At 46.4% G+C, this 14,675-nt stretch overlaps 2 protein-coding genes across 2 annotated transcripts in view; one reads left to right on the top strand and one right to left on the bottom strand.

Annotated features, from left to right (window-relative positions):
* TMEM267 (transmembrane protein 267) overlaps positions 1-3,631 on the top strand; it is a 429,802-nt gene extending 426,171 nt beyond the window's left edge. Inside the window, exon 4 of the transcript XR_013998532.1 lies at positions 3,622-3,631. The gene's annotated coding sequence lies outside the window, so the exon portion shown is untranslated. The remainder of the gene's footprint in view (positions 1-3,621) is intronic.
* Positions 1-12,998, bottom strand: part of GHR (growth hormone receptor) — a 187,044-nt gene extending 174,046 nt beyond the window's left edge. Inside the window, exon 1 of the mRNA XM_081133580.1 lies at positions 12,544-12,998. The gene's annotated coding sequence lies outside the window, so the exon portion shown is untranslated. The remainder of the gene's footprint in view (positions 1-12,543) is intronic.
* Between the last annotated feature and the right edge of the window lie 1,677 nt (positions 12,999-14,675).

The raw sequence follows: 14,675 nt of genomic DNA, 5'->3' as shown, positions 1-14,675 counted from the left end.
TCCTAAAGAGAGGCAGCCAGAAAGCAATCTATACGATATAAGGAAACATAACGGCTTTAAGCATCTTCGTTTGCTTGCTTTTTTAAGAGGGGCTGTTTTGGCAACCTCAACTCTCTCAGAAATGCGCATGTGTAAGCCAGAGCAGAGCCCTCTGCAGGGGTGGAGGAAGCAGTGCCACCAGCTGGGCCCTCTCCTTGGGACATTCCAGGGCCCCAGGGGTCTTGCTCCAGCAGTTTACAAATCTGCATGAACAGACTGTGCCTGTAATCCCACGTACAAAGGGTCAAAGGTCATAGTTTGAAACCATGCCAACTTAATATAGCCATTTAAATGAAGAAAACAGTGTCACACATATGTTCTGAAAGGAAATGCATTTCTCCTTTTAAAAAAGGCGCAATGCTCTAAACGTTAGAGTCTGAAGGGAATACCTTTCAGTCAATCCCTGCTTATCCCTTCCAAGAAAAAAAAAATAAGCATTTTTACATGACTGTCCCTTTGTATCTTTGTAGATCTCATTATGAGCCAAAAATTTGTGTTTCACATAGGTTGTGCTATTAGATACTAACTCCAGGCTTCCCACAACTTGTAATCCAAGCAAAAATAAACAAGAAACCTTAAAGCCTAGTCTTTTCTCCATGCAGAATTAGAGGTTAGAGGAATTTCAGGGTTGGCTAGCCTGGATATCCATGCTGTTTATCATCCCAGCGTCAAAGCTCAAGTGATTTAGAAGGATTTCTCCTTCTGAATTCCATTTCCTGAGTGCCAAGGCAACCAAGGGTAATTTTCCCTTGGGCTATTGCAAGTATAAAGATTAGTCAAAGATTTTATTAAATATTCCATATCCCTCATGTAGCATTAAAAAAAAAAAAAACCACACCAAAAATGGTAACTATGGAAAGTCTGAGAAATGGAGGCCAACAATCCAAACTCAAACGCACTATAAAATAAAACATGAATTATTGTACAATATCGATGTCCTGCTTTTCAGAGATGCTTGCTTCCAAGCCTGTGATTAGCCTTGTACCCATACTTTATTACTGGCAGACAGGTGCCTTTCTCAAGAGCTTTGTGGCGGATGTATGTGGATGTCCAGATGGCAGGTTTTACCAATGTTAGATAGGTTTTGAAAATAACCCACAGATTCAAGGCTAACACTTCATCCAGCTAACTGCTAAATATACCAGGCGTCTGCCGCAGTTTGATAATACAGACTTGTCATAGATTGCATGCCCAGTCACATGGCACCAAGGATAGGGGTTGGGCAAATGGAGAAGAGCAGGTAATTGACTATAGTATTAAGACTATAGGCTCCAAAGTCAGAGAACAAGTTGTAATCTCTGCAGTGTCATTTACCACCTGCAAATCCCTAGGCAAGTGACTTAATGCCCGTGAGTCTCATTTCAGCTGTGTAAAGACCTCAAGGCTATGTGACTCTCAGCAGGATTAAATGTGACATGCACACACAATGCTAGGCCCATTGGAGGCACTGGGCTGTGTCTGATTTAGGGGGTCCTGCTTCACCTTTGACCTTTAGGACATATGTTCAAAACCAAAGTTCTAAGTCGTTGCCCTATTCTGAGTTATTTCTTAGCTAATGGATGGAGGCTCAGCTATACACACGCCTACTGAAAAAGTTTTGTTCCTATAAGTTGCTTTGAGAACATACTGTGTCTAACATGATGCTGGCTGTCAATATCACTAGATAGAACCTACTATCTAGTTACAAAGACTAGTTAGTTGAACACATGAGAGGGTCAAAATAAGAGTACACGTATGCACAGTGGCTAAAAACGTTAAAATTAAACGCAATGTGGTATTCTGGATTGAATCTTGGAATAGGAAAAGGACATTAGTGGAAACATTGAGAAAAATCTGAATAAAATCTGCAACTTAGTTAACAGTATTATACTAATGCTGGTTTCTTTGTTTAGACAACTATACCATGATTATGGATGCTAACATTAGGGGAAAGCTGGCCAAAGGATATACAGGAACTCGACATCTCTGCAACTTTTCTGTCAACAGAAAATTAGTCCCAAATAACAAGTCTACCTTAAAAACAAATTATCCAGTGCAAGTTGCTTGTCCTTCCCCAGCCATATCCTCTCACCCTATGATCTCACACTGCCTAATTTCTAACCGCCAGCACCCGCATCGCCTGGCCTGAAGGCTCTCCTAGAATCCCGAGACTGCTTTGCCCTGCTTAGCCTAAGTGCCCAGGAATTACTGTCTGATGATGGTTGGTGGGTAAATATTCAAACTCTTTCAACCTTGGGCGAAAGGACTCTAAGATGTATGTTTTGCCTGGGCTCCCAAACTCTCTCCAGACAGATCATAAACTCCAGTTGTCAAGGGGTGCAACTTGCTTTACAACACACCCATTATTGGCTTCTTTTCTTGCTTCATTTCACTTTCACAAACTTTTATCTGAATCCTTATGTCATGGTGTGCATTTGGAAGAAATCCAAACCAAGACATCACTCCTAACTATGTTTGCTGATGAAGTGAGGTGGCTACTGAGTGTATCAGTTCATGGTCATTGGCAGGGAGATAACTGTAGTTGTCCGGATTATTTTTCGGTTTCTGGAAAGAGCTCCTCAGTCCATACCATGAAGAAATCTCACCAAATTATAAATACATTGGGAATTGATGTGCTTGAAAGCCACACATTTTTGGATGTGTGGAAGGGAAATAAGCGTTTGGAAGAATGCTAACAAAAATTTCTGGTAACTATGAAAACGCATACATTCATTAATTCAATCAAAACCTACTAAGCATTTTCTGTAGGATATAAAGTAAACAAAACAGAAAAGGTCCCTTACATTTTTGTCAGTGGAAGCTTACTTTTAGGAAGCTTATATTTTTGTCAGTGGACATAGACAAAAACCCCCCAGGAAAAAAATTAATAAACAAGATATTAGACAGTGATAAGTGCTGTGAAGAAAGTAAAACAGGCTCATATGAGAGCATGACCTAGTTGGGGGACGTTTACTCTAATGGGGACCAAACACTCCTGGCTTTGGTGTGCACTCGGGATTCTCAGGTCTCATAGCTCACCATCAGAGGCTGCCATCTACCAAGAAAGGCCTTTTACCACAAAGCCCATTACCCCAATTGGCCAACATTCAACTGTCCCTTAACTTACCCAAAATCTCACTCTGTCTAAGGAGGGTCTCCCATCGACAGCAGATAGGAATCTCTTACAAACATAGATATCTAGGAATGACTTTTAGTATTGATTTTTAAATCCAAACTTCATAAGCCACCAATAATCATCTGGATATACCTTTCGCTTCTGCTGTATGGCAACAGTCTAGGCAACCTGGTAGAGAAGTCACAAGGAACTAAACTCTGGACAGCAGTCCTCTCCTGAAGGATGGAAATTTCAGTAGTTCAAATGAAATTGAGAGTCCTTCGGACTTTAAATTTAGCTTCAAGTCCTAGTTCTAGAAGTCATCTGTCTGTCCATCTCTCTCCATACATATATATCCCTCAAGACCTAGCCTTTCCCCCAAATAATAATCAGCAACCTCAGCAATCCCCCAGGAAGAACAGCCCAGACCTGACTACTGGTCACAAGGTCCAGACCTCTGCAGGCTAAAGATAACATCTTGATCGAAGTTGTTTCAGGTGGAATGACCCCCTGGCTACTTTCCCAGAGGGGTGTTAGAACAGAGGTCAGAACTGTCCTCAAGACCTGAAGAAGTGATTCATTATCCTTACCTGACCTCTAACCAATAAGCTCCCAGCACAACCCTGAACCCCTAACCCAAGGCGTCCTGTGACTTTGTCCTAATCTGTAATCTACATGCCATTGGGCCACTGGGTTGGCCAATTCATTAAACTCTCTCTCTCCTTCCTGCAGACTCCAGTCCGTGCATTCCTTTGAGCCAGCCGTAACCATTTCCCTGGGAGAGGAGGAGGGGAAAAGTAGCAATGGGTGTCTAGTGGATCTCTCAGGGGTGAAGGTTTGATGTTTTTTCAGAGCCTCTCAGAACGGAGCTGCAGGATCATCTTTCTGCGTGCCCGACGTGGGCCAGGCGGCCAGGCCCAGTTTTGGCTCATTTAAACTATAACAGTCTTGTAGAGGAGGAACCCCCACCCTCCCCTCCATTTTGCAGATAAAGCTCAGAGAGCTAAATTGACTTGCTGAGATCATACAGGTGGTAAAAGGCACAGCTGGAGTCAAACAAGACAAGTCAGATTTGTGATTACAGAGCATGCTTCATGTCCTTTCAAAAATGTCAACCTACTTCTAGGCTTTCACAGTGGTTGATGCTCAGAGGGCATCGGCCAGCCTAATCCACAGGCAAATCTCTGTTCCCAGTGAAGAGAACTGCTGGTCGTGTCACTTGTCTCAATTCACAACCCACCCACTCAGAGCTAACACAGAGGAATGACAGGAGTAAACACATGCTGTTCCACGGTTCTAGTCAACGTTCATGGGTGGGAATGTAGTGCAACAGAAAGAGCCCTGGAGAGAAAGCTGGAAGAACTGGGTTACAGATCTCTGTCACAGCGGAGTTTAATCCAGGGGACTCCTGTCATTTCTCAGGGACGCCCATTTCCTCACCTATAAATAAACTGAGGCTGTGGGGCTCCATTTGCAACAGGGTCTGCTGGCCCTTGAGGAGGTACAATTCCTCCTTGTGCAGGACCGTCCCTGGCATTACAGAAATTGAGCATCTTGAGTCCAGGCAGTAAAAGCCTTTAACTCTTTCCAGTCCTTATAACAACTGTATTTCCAAATGCCCTGGCAGAGACAATCACTGGTGGATGATCCACTGGGTCAAGACTGTCAGCATTAGCATGTAGCAGGGAAGCAGGGTGGAGGGAGGAATTTCAAGCCAATTCTACCATTAGAACGTCTTTTTAAGATCATGTTCTTGAAAGGAAGCCATACTTTTGGCATCTAGTAGACCTCTTGGAATACTGTTACAGAGAGAAGTTTTAAAATTGAATTTATATAAAGCTCATACAAGAGAAGTATTCAGAGACACCCTGCAATAGTCACCACCCCCCAGCAAGAACTAGGCTCAGGGTGGCCAATCCAAGAGCCCTACCCAAGGAACGGACCTCTATGAAGCATCCATAAGTGATGAGAAGGACTTTCAGTAGAAAATCCACAGCCTGACACACCCTGCCTGCTCGCGTGTGACAAGGCACCCCAGTGAGCTCCAGATATGCTTGCCTGGTGCCCAGTTCCCAACCTTCTCACACAGAACATCTACCTACCAAAACATTTTTACCATATTTTAAGTCCTGGCTTAGGGAGTCACTTTGCCCATAAATCTCCCCCGCAATACTTCAGCCCAAACAGATTCCCCTTCCCTCTAAATAAACATAGCATTTAAAGTCTGTATAGAACTTTTCATTGAATTGTATAATTGTCAACTGTTGTACAATCACACCATGTACACTCTTAGCGTTTCCTTCCTAACTTGAATGCTAGGTCCCAAAGTCACAGGTCACGTCTTATACTTTTATGTTCTCCAGGGTGTCCAGCACATTCTTGGGAACACAGTAATAGCTCAATAAATATGTGTAGGTGTTCTGTCTTTGATTTTTGACAGCGATCCCCAAAATAGCACTAGCTTGGCCAAACTTACATCCTATTAGCTAATAAAGAAATCTTATTTACTCTCATCTTGTCCCAAGTGGTTTTCAAAGTACTTTTCAGACAACATAATTCTCACATACTCCATATGTACTGTGAGGAATAAATAAGAACACTAAACTTTATAGGACAAAAACAAAGGAATTAAAATGTCATACTGTGACGAGGGGTATACAAAGTCCTGAGTCCTACAAAATATTCAAAACATTTCTCCATCTTGCTTCAAATGTTAAAAACTTCCAGATGTTTCCAAGGCCCTGAACGGGATCCACCATGGCAGGCTGGTCATCAAGTTTGGATGCTGCCATTAATCTAAGGCTAACACCAAACTTGAACTTCTCAGCTTAGCTCCCAGTTATCACCTGATTGTACTCACATCCCCTTGCCCTCAACTCTCCACACCCTTCTTGTCAACACTTCAATTTCTCTGTGTGTTATGACATAGTCAGGTCATCAGTATTTATTAAACATCTATCCTATGACAAGACAAGCATCGCTTTGCCAGTGTGTCTAAGGGAAATGATGCTACACTGACTGCTAATAGGAAAGAACTCCTTCCTCTTCATGCTTCTTCCTCTTAATTTCATCGTTCTGACTTGGTAGGCACCAAAATGGTGTCTTCACTCATCTTGCCCAGGGATTCTGGTATCTCCTGCCCCCAGGAGAAGCAGCCATTGTGGAGGACCTGTCCCCAGGACTCGTCACAATTTATCATTCACACAGGCTTCATCAGACTAGTCTTCTTGCTTTGCCAAACTGAGGTTTTCTGGGATACCAATAACATAGCTTGAAGTTTCCAGAGAAGCAGTTCACAGGGTGGGCGAGGATCACATGCCATCGCAGTGGCAATCAAACTTGGAAGTCTGATGAGGTTTCTCGCCAGCCCTCATCAAACTCCGGCTGAGCTATTTTACTGTAGGACTGTTTAATGGTTACTTTTTTGATATGGCAACTCAAAGATTACAAAAAAGGTGAGTATGATGCTTATGATAAAGTACATTTTAAACAAGTTTTACTATGGACTTAACTTTATCCTATGTCTAATATATACTAAAGGAGAGAGATGCTTAAGTTTTTAAGTTAAATACACTGCTTTAAATGTTTCATTTCATAATCAACAGAGGAAACAGGAAGTTACTAGAGCAAACGTCTAAGCACAGCAGGCAGGCCACCAAAGGTGAACGCATGAAATACCGGTTCGATTCTGCAAACTCTTTTGGAGTTCTGATGCGAAAGGACTTGATCAGGCAGGAGGTGCCTCACAGCAAGGGAAGCTTTAGGCTACACTTCTCACAGAGAAGCTTGGCCAACTGGAGATAGATTGTGGATTGGTTTGCACAGAAGCAAGTCTAAGAAGTGCAATTCATTGGGGTTATAATGACATTCTAAAGAAAACTGACAGAAGTCTAGTCTATAACAAAAGAAGCACTAATCCAAGCAGTTAACATATCTGGAAGTCTTAAGGACTCTGTAGAAAAAACTACATACTGATTTGAGAATGGGGCACTTGAAGGTTAAGTTTAGATGCTAATTAAAGAAACTGCCCAGCAATTGCTGACAAAATCACCTCCTGTTATGAATTAAGTGAAATTGGTGCCTGATCTAAAGCTTCATGTGCCTGTATTAGAAGGTAGAGAGAAGCTAGAAAGACTTCGAGACTAAATGAGCCTCTGGGTCACCCTCCTTTCTAGAGCCTGGTGTTCATCGTAGAGTTTTCTTTCGCTCAATGACAAAAGGGCTCCAGAAGGCGGTTGAATGGGGACCGTTTTTGAATGGCAGCTGGAAGCACAGTCACTACATTTTTATGTTTTACCTAAAAAATGATTTTCAAAACTGTTGTATATTGTTGAATTTGCTGCGTTTCCAGCATTCAATGGAGATCATAAAAATGAATGAAATGTATTTCATGTTCTTGAGGAATCTACAGCCGTGCAAGGAAGACAATATGTAAAAAATAGGCTATGAAACTAAAAAAGAAAGAAATAGGTATTCTCAGATAAGTTCAAGCAAAGCACCAAAGGAGCCGAGAGGAAAAATTCAATAATTAAGTAGATTCCTAAGAATCCTAAGAAGTCATCTTGTTTACTCCACTTTTGTTGTCTATTTGTTAACATGAAAGAAATATGAAGCTCAGGAAGGTTAAGTAGCTTGCAAAAATTACAAATTAGAGGCAGAACTTAGAGAAAACCCAGGTCCCCTGACACCCAGTTTAGTATTATACTATGCTATCCTAACTTGGAGGTCCCTCATTTCTAAGCAGAACTCCGATTTGGAAACCACACATGCAAGGACTTATCAGTGGGCCTGCTGCAGTTTCCGGGGCGGTGATGGTGGATATGAAGTGGGAAGCAATGAAATGAAAATTTGAAGGTAAAATGCACTTTATCACCGATTATTTCCTTCTATTGTAGAACAGAATCGAGCAAAGGAGCAAACGTAATGTGGACAGAGACCGTGATGCAAGGGGCCGAGTGAGGAAGCTCACTGCACACACGTGAGGGAACAGCAGGGACAGTATCAACTGAGAGCCCAAGAACGGCACTGGCTCCGCTCCCGTCCTGACTGAGGTCTGTGCAGAGTAGGGGCTTCAGCAAGGCCCAGATGTCAACACGTATTACAGGTTAGTTTTTCTCTTTGCTAAGAAAAATAATTTCTTTCATACCCAGACTTGCTGAAAAACACACACCATTTTCTTCACCATCATCAACCATTAACATTTCCAGCAGGAAGACAGAAGATTCTCAGCTGTGGCAGATGCTCAGCTGGTGGCAGGGGAAATTCATAATTTAGGTGGGAAGCCCCGGACAGATACGCAAAAGAGCAATCAATTACAGCAGGTAGGTCCCATGCCCAGTGCAGGCCATAAGCGCTGCAGAGGTGGTTTGTCCTCTGCCCTGGGCAGTAGGAGTTAGTCTTCAGAGGAAAGTGAGTTTCAGAGGAGCTAATCTGCATGCCTGGTGGCAAAGGTCAGATTCAGGCTGAGGTCCAATGGGCCCCAAAGTACTTGCCTTGAACCACACCCGGCCCTCGTGTATATGCCAGCTTTGCTCCCTTCCTCCAATAGGGATAGGACCTGGGAAGTGAGCAGCATCAGAACTTTATCAGACTTGGGTCCAGACCCCCAACAGGAAGCCAGAACCTCCTTAGTACTGACGCTGGGACAGGCCCGATTTAGGCTCCCCTGGGGCATTAGCAGGCTGTTTGCCTCCAGAGGAAGAGAAGGTTGTTGGCTCAGTCACATCCTGTATGTTCATCGTAAATCCCAGTGGCCTGAGGAAGAGTTTGTCTGATGCACTTTCACCGCCCCGGGGGCCAGAGGGCCTGCTCTGACTGCCTTGAGTGAATGCCTGACTGCTGCTACTGACTCACCCCCAGGGAAGCAGACAATGAGGTCCACGAAAAGAACGCCGTGTAACATGGGCTCTACCCAATATGCAGCTTCAACTTGCTTGTCTTCAGAACACTTTACATCTGGTATTTGGGGGGTTGGTAGTACTTGAGAGAAATTAAGGAGCTATTTTTATTACATGTAAAACTCAATAACTTTGGCAGAGTTATTTCCCATAGATTTATAAAAAGTTCAGGAACAAAAAAATGTTCGGAAACTTATGTTTTGACTATGGATGATTAATAATCTGAAAAGAACGAGTTATCTTGTTTATAGGTTTGAAATTAGCAAAAGTGGAACGAGATGGCTTAAAAAGCTCATAAATATTAAGCTGCCTTAATAGATGTAGAGAGTCCAGAACTAAGGATTGATTCTACATCTGGGTTTCAGACAGTACACACGAGGATGGCGGGAACGTGGAATCTAGGACACGGTGGTCAGGGTAGAGAAGGGTGGGACCCCATGTGGGTGAGGCAAGTCTACAAGAACAGGCCAAGAAGCATTCAGGAGGAAGGAGCATGATGTTTACTTTTGAATATAGTACAGAATGGGGAGAGATTAGATTCACTGTGTGTGGCTCCAGCAACTAAACCGTAGGCTAAGAGGTAGAAGAAAATGTTGATTCAGTACAAGTCAGAACTTTCTAAAAACGAGTCTCTCCTAGAATGGACTAGCTGGCGAGGAAGAGACATTCCCATCGGATTACATCCAAGGTGGGCTGGCCCATTTACAGGAAGTTCATGTACCTGATAGAGAGTTAACTCTCAAGTTGGTCATCATTCCAGTCAACTATTCTATTGGGCACATTGTTTATACTGAAGGAAAAAAAAAAACTGTCAAAAAAATCTCAATTCACCTTGTTTACACCACTAGTGGAGGGCTGACCCGTCTTCCCAAATTCAAGTCTTAATTCAAGATTCACAAAGCGATTAGGTGAGTTAAATACTCATTATTTAAATCATCACCAAAGAGATCGTAGAGGTGTGTTTGTGGTTTTTTTTTTTTTAAAGGAAAAGTGTTTGGAGCGACACATGAGCACTCTAAGAAATAGAAGTTATTTTTATTATTGACATGTTTTTAAAAATTTGTTCTCTAAAAGCCAACCACATCTCCATAATTGTGCAATTTACCAGTGGAATGACAGGGACAGAAGCTTTAGCTTCGGGTTAGCGCATTTCAAAAATATAACCCATGCCTTGTTTCCAAGTTCAACAATTTACTGTGTGGTGCTCTCACTCTATCACTCAGATTTATCATTACATTAATGATGCTTACCAGCAGATAGCCAAAAAGGCTCGCCAAGTTGGACCAGCTTCAAGATTTGTTTCCATGCTGGGGTGCTTCATGCACTTGGCAGAAGCAGGCTGCAACCGGGGCACCATTTATTACATTATGCTATAAACATGTCCTCAGCTAACGAGATACTCGACATGACAATCCCATAGGTTACCAAGCACCATCAACATCTGTTAACACAGGTGCCAGAGACAGCACAGAGAAAGTGTCCAGTATCCATTTTTAAGTGGTTTATTATGTGGCTCGCTGTTTAAAAACTAATAACCAGAAACACAGTCACAAACTCTGCCTAGAATATTTGCAAGGCAAAGTTATGCTCGGTTTGGAAAAAAAAAAAGAAGTACCTATGTCGGCACTTTGTCATTGCATTTATAGACTTTCGTTTCACACCTTTGCCCATTAAGTGCTGGCCTTCAGTGGCATTCGGGAAACCAATGCTGCAATTTCACTATGATATATTTACTCCACAAGGAAAGCTGAATGTCGACTCACCAACTCTTAGGCCAATGTGAAGCAGAAAGTTTATAAGGGTGGAAGGAGATGAGGCGTGGGACATGCTTCGGCTACAAATGATGCTCTCCAAGTCCTTCCGAAGGGAAACCATAAAAAACCGGAGACCCCTTCGGAATCCAGCTTTGCTTTTCTCAAAAGGAAACAGAATCCCCAATCACAGAAAAGATAGAACCAAGGACCCTGTCTGCTAAATCATTTTATTTTGTTTCTATCCAGCATTTTGATTTCTGGAAATGTTTCTAGTTACCTCCAAGGTCTATCCGTGGGCTCCCCAGGAACAAGGACTTCCAGGGTGACCCAGGTGGAAACCAGCCTAGAACACCAGTTGCTCAGGGCACAGAGCTGCCACAATATCTGCGAGGGAAGGTGGGTGCCTTCCCAGGCACACACATCAGGGAATCTAACAGTAAACACCTCAGAGACCATCTAGTCTTGACTGTGGACAGCAGCACCCCAGACTTTCAGGTCCGCAGCTCCGACTTGGGTTCGGGTCTAGGATTCTGTACCCACATATCCAAACATATCCTAGAATCCTCGGCCTTTGCAGGTCTCCTGGGAGCTCCATCCCTCTGCTCCTGAAAGGCCATGGTCTAGAATTTTCAAGTCCCTGGCACTTAAATCCTGTGCAGGAGCTCCTGCCACTTCCCAGCCCTCGGGCCTCCCGTTACCTTTCCCTGCCCCCTCCAAGGTCTCCTGGAGTTACAAGCCGGCGGGCAGGCCGGCGGGCGGCACCTCTGGGCGCCTCCTCCCACCCTGCACACCCTACTGGCTCAGGCGCCGACACGCCTCCCAGGCGCACACGTACACCCATTCAGTACACAAACCCCGCGCCAGGCCAACTCCCGCAGCCTGGCCCCAGCATGAGCCCCTCCGGGTTCCACATAAAGCACTCGCCCCAAATAGACTTCCCCACGCACCCGCAAGTAGGTGACACTGCCCTCCCCCCCGGACACTTAGCTACCCCACTTATCAGAGCCCTCACGCCTAGGGCAGTTCTGTCAGAACTTTGAGCATGGCTGATTTCATAACCACGAGAACGTCCAGGGCTGGGGAGCTCTGCTGGCCAGGATTTCCACCCACCCCAGCTCCTGGGGACCGGCAGCCCCGACTCCGCTGACCCCAGCCCCGCGGGTGCCAATGCAAGGCTGCAGTCGCCACCAGTGCGGCAAGGGCTGTGCGCTCTGGGGAGGAGCACGCGGTGTAGACGCGCACGGCCGGACAGCCTCCCCTCGGCCCGTCCCGGTCGCGCCCCGGGACCTCTCCCCGCTCAGCAGCGGCAGTGCCGGGGTCCTGCCCCGGCCCGGCTGATGGTGTCAGACACACACTCGCAAAACTTTTACAACAAAACTATCTTTGGAGGAAGCCCCTCCAGGCACCGCAAACACCAGTCGGAGCAAGTGCCAACGCATAAGAGTTCTCCTGTCGCCCCCAATTCCCGGCCGCCCCCCACCACACACACACACACACACACACACACACACACGCACGCACACACCCGCGCGCGTCCGCGGAGTGGATCAAGTTACAACGATCCACCAGCAGAAAACAACTTCGCGAGGAGAAGGGGAGCACAGCCAATCCCCTAGTCACCCGGGGAAAAAATTATCTGTGTTCGTACATAAGGCAGATCCCCATTTCCATAAACAACTGGCGTCCCCAGGTCCACTCCCAGGCGCCTTGGCACAACCGGGGGAAAATAAGCACCCGACACCGGAACCCCCTCCTGTACCTTCGAGCTTCGCCTCCGGACTGAGGGCGCGGGTTCGCGTCTGCGCTGGCGCCCAGGGCGCGGGGGCCTCCGGGCCGTGCGGCCGCAGCCCGGGGTCCCCGCCGCCGCCCGGGCTCAGCAGCCGCCGCCGCCTCTGCCCGGACCGCCTCCTCTTCCCATGGCTGCGCCCAGCTCGGCCGCTCGCGGGCTGTCAGCTCGGGAGGGAGGGGCGGGGTGAGCCGGGAAGGAGGATGGGCCGGGAGGGTGGGACACGGCCGCGGTTCAGCAGGGGTCACGCCGGGCCTGGCGCGCAGTCCCGGGGGCCCGGGCGGCCGACGCGAGCGGGCGCGGGGGTTCAGGGCGGCCGGCGCGGGCCCCGCTGCGGAGACGCCGGGCGTCCCGGCCGCGCATTCCGAGAAGCTGGGATGCAGCGTTTCCCGGCGAGGAGTTGGAGTTGGTGCGTGTCACTCTCATCTGGGCGGCGCGGCTCCTCCTAGAGGAAAATATTGGTAGTTGCAGGGCACTTCCTTCCTCTCCGCCTCCACCCCCGCCTCCCTCCACCCCCCAAAAAGAAGGCAGGACCTCAAAGATCTTCAGTGCTTACGAACGAAAAAGTTAGCTGCCCGCCAGCACGGGACCAAGCCCCAGCAAGATCGCTTGGAAAGCGTGATCAGCCAACCAAACAGCGCCTCTCTCCACTTGCAACCAACTCCCAAGCTCCTGCTCCCTGGGGCTTGGTGAAAAGGCAGCTTCAAGTAGGAAGGACCTATTTTAGAGGTTAGAAAACGGAGACAGGGAGACGAAGTAATTTACCAAGGGCACAGGCATGTTAAAAGAGGTTTGTCCAGAAGCCCAGCGCAGGGCTGCGGGGAGTCCTGACACAGGCCCAGCCTGAGGACTGTCCTTGCCTGTGACCTAGGGACCGGTTTTAACTGCCCTGCCCTGGACACAGGTCATCTGTCAAATGCAGGCCAGCCCACTGCATTCCACTGTAGGGAAAATAAATCCAGCCGAGAAACTGCTGCAGACAGTTCAGTGTCATTTTGTAAAGCATCAAACTCCCAGTCACCACATGCAGAAAGTACAAAAGTCCAGTTCCAAGCTGTTGGAGATCTAAGGAGCAGCTAGTCGTGCTATTTTCTTACTTTTACTTTATTGCTGACTGCCAGTTGGAACGTCATTTATCTAACAGCTTGGGCTTACTAAACTTTTTTGTTTACAGGGCTCCCAGACACAAAGCTAAGTTTATACCCAGAAAGAAATGTTTAAACAAGTTAAACTTAAATCCAGCTTCTTAGCACTAGAATAAAAGATCCCTGGGCACAAAGAGTAGTAAACGGAGGGCCAAGACTTGAGAAGAAACACAGGACCAAAGACTTTGGAGTGACAGATGTCACATAAGACACCCCCATTTTAAAAAGAACCCAATTGGTGGAAAATTCTGTTACTAAGAGTCCTTTCCAAGGCTGAGCTGTGGCTCAACAACCAAGCTTCTCCGGGCAAAGACACAGGGAATGAAAGGAAGAAAGATTCTGGGGTCAGGAGGCAGGTGGATGTTGATTTTGAACTGGTCCTGTTCTGTTTTACCCGAGTATAAGAAGACCTTCTTTCCCCAAGACCGCCCCCAGTCTCTGGATGGCTAGCTGGGGAGATACCCTTTGCTAAAGCAGTAAGAGTGCTTATCAGTGTCTGGAGTTTTTAAAAAGGGGAGTTGCCCACATAAAGGTTAGGGCACAGGCAGGCAGAACTCCTGATGGTTGGTCAGTACATGCCAAGCTGGTGAAAGGGCAACACTGGCAGGAGTGGAGACCAGGCAGACCTCAAATGCTGGCTCTAGTCCTGTCTGAGATGACCTTCCAAGTTCATTCCTCAGGCCCTGGCACCACCAAACTCTCTATAGCGTCTCTTCTTATCCTTTGCTCCCCTGCCCCCGCCCCCACGACCCGCACTTCTGGAGCTCAGAGAACCTTGATCTCATCTGGGAGGTACTAGATGGATTCACAAAATACTTTCCAAGTTCTACCGTTGCTGCCCTGAGGCGATTTTGGGGTCATGCTTAGAAAAAGGGATCGCTTTCTTCTCCGAGTTCGGCTGTAGCCTCCGTTACCTGAGACAGGAAAGTAGGGTGCTCTGGTTACTGCTCCGTCTTTGGT

The sequence above is a fragment of the Miniopterus schreibersii genome (genome assembly GCF_964146895.1).
Source record: "Miniopterus schreibersii genome assembly, chromosome: 3".
In the NCBI taxonomy this organism is placed as follows: domain Eukaryota; kingdom Metazoa; phylum Chordata; class Mammalia; order Chiroptera; family Miniopteridae; genus Miniopterus; species Miniopterus schreibersii.
The sequence above is the reverse complement of the archived record's forward strand: the minus strand, read 5'-3'. Positions and strand labels throughout refer to the sequence as shown.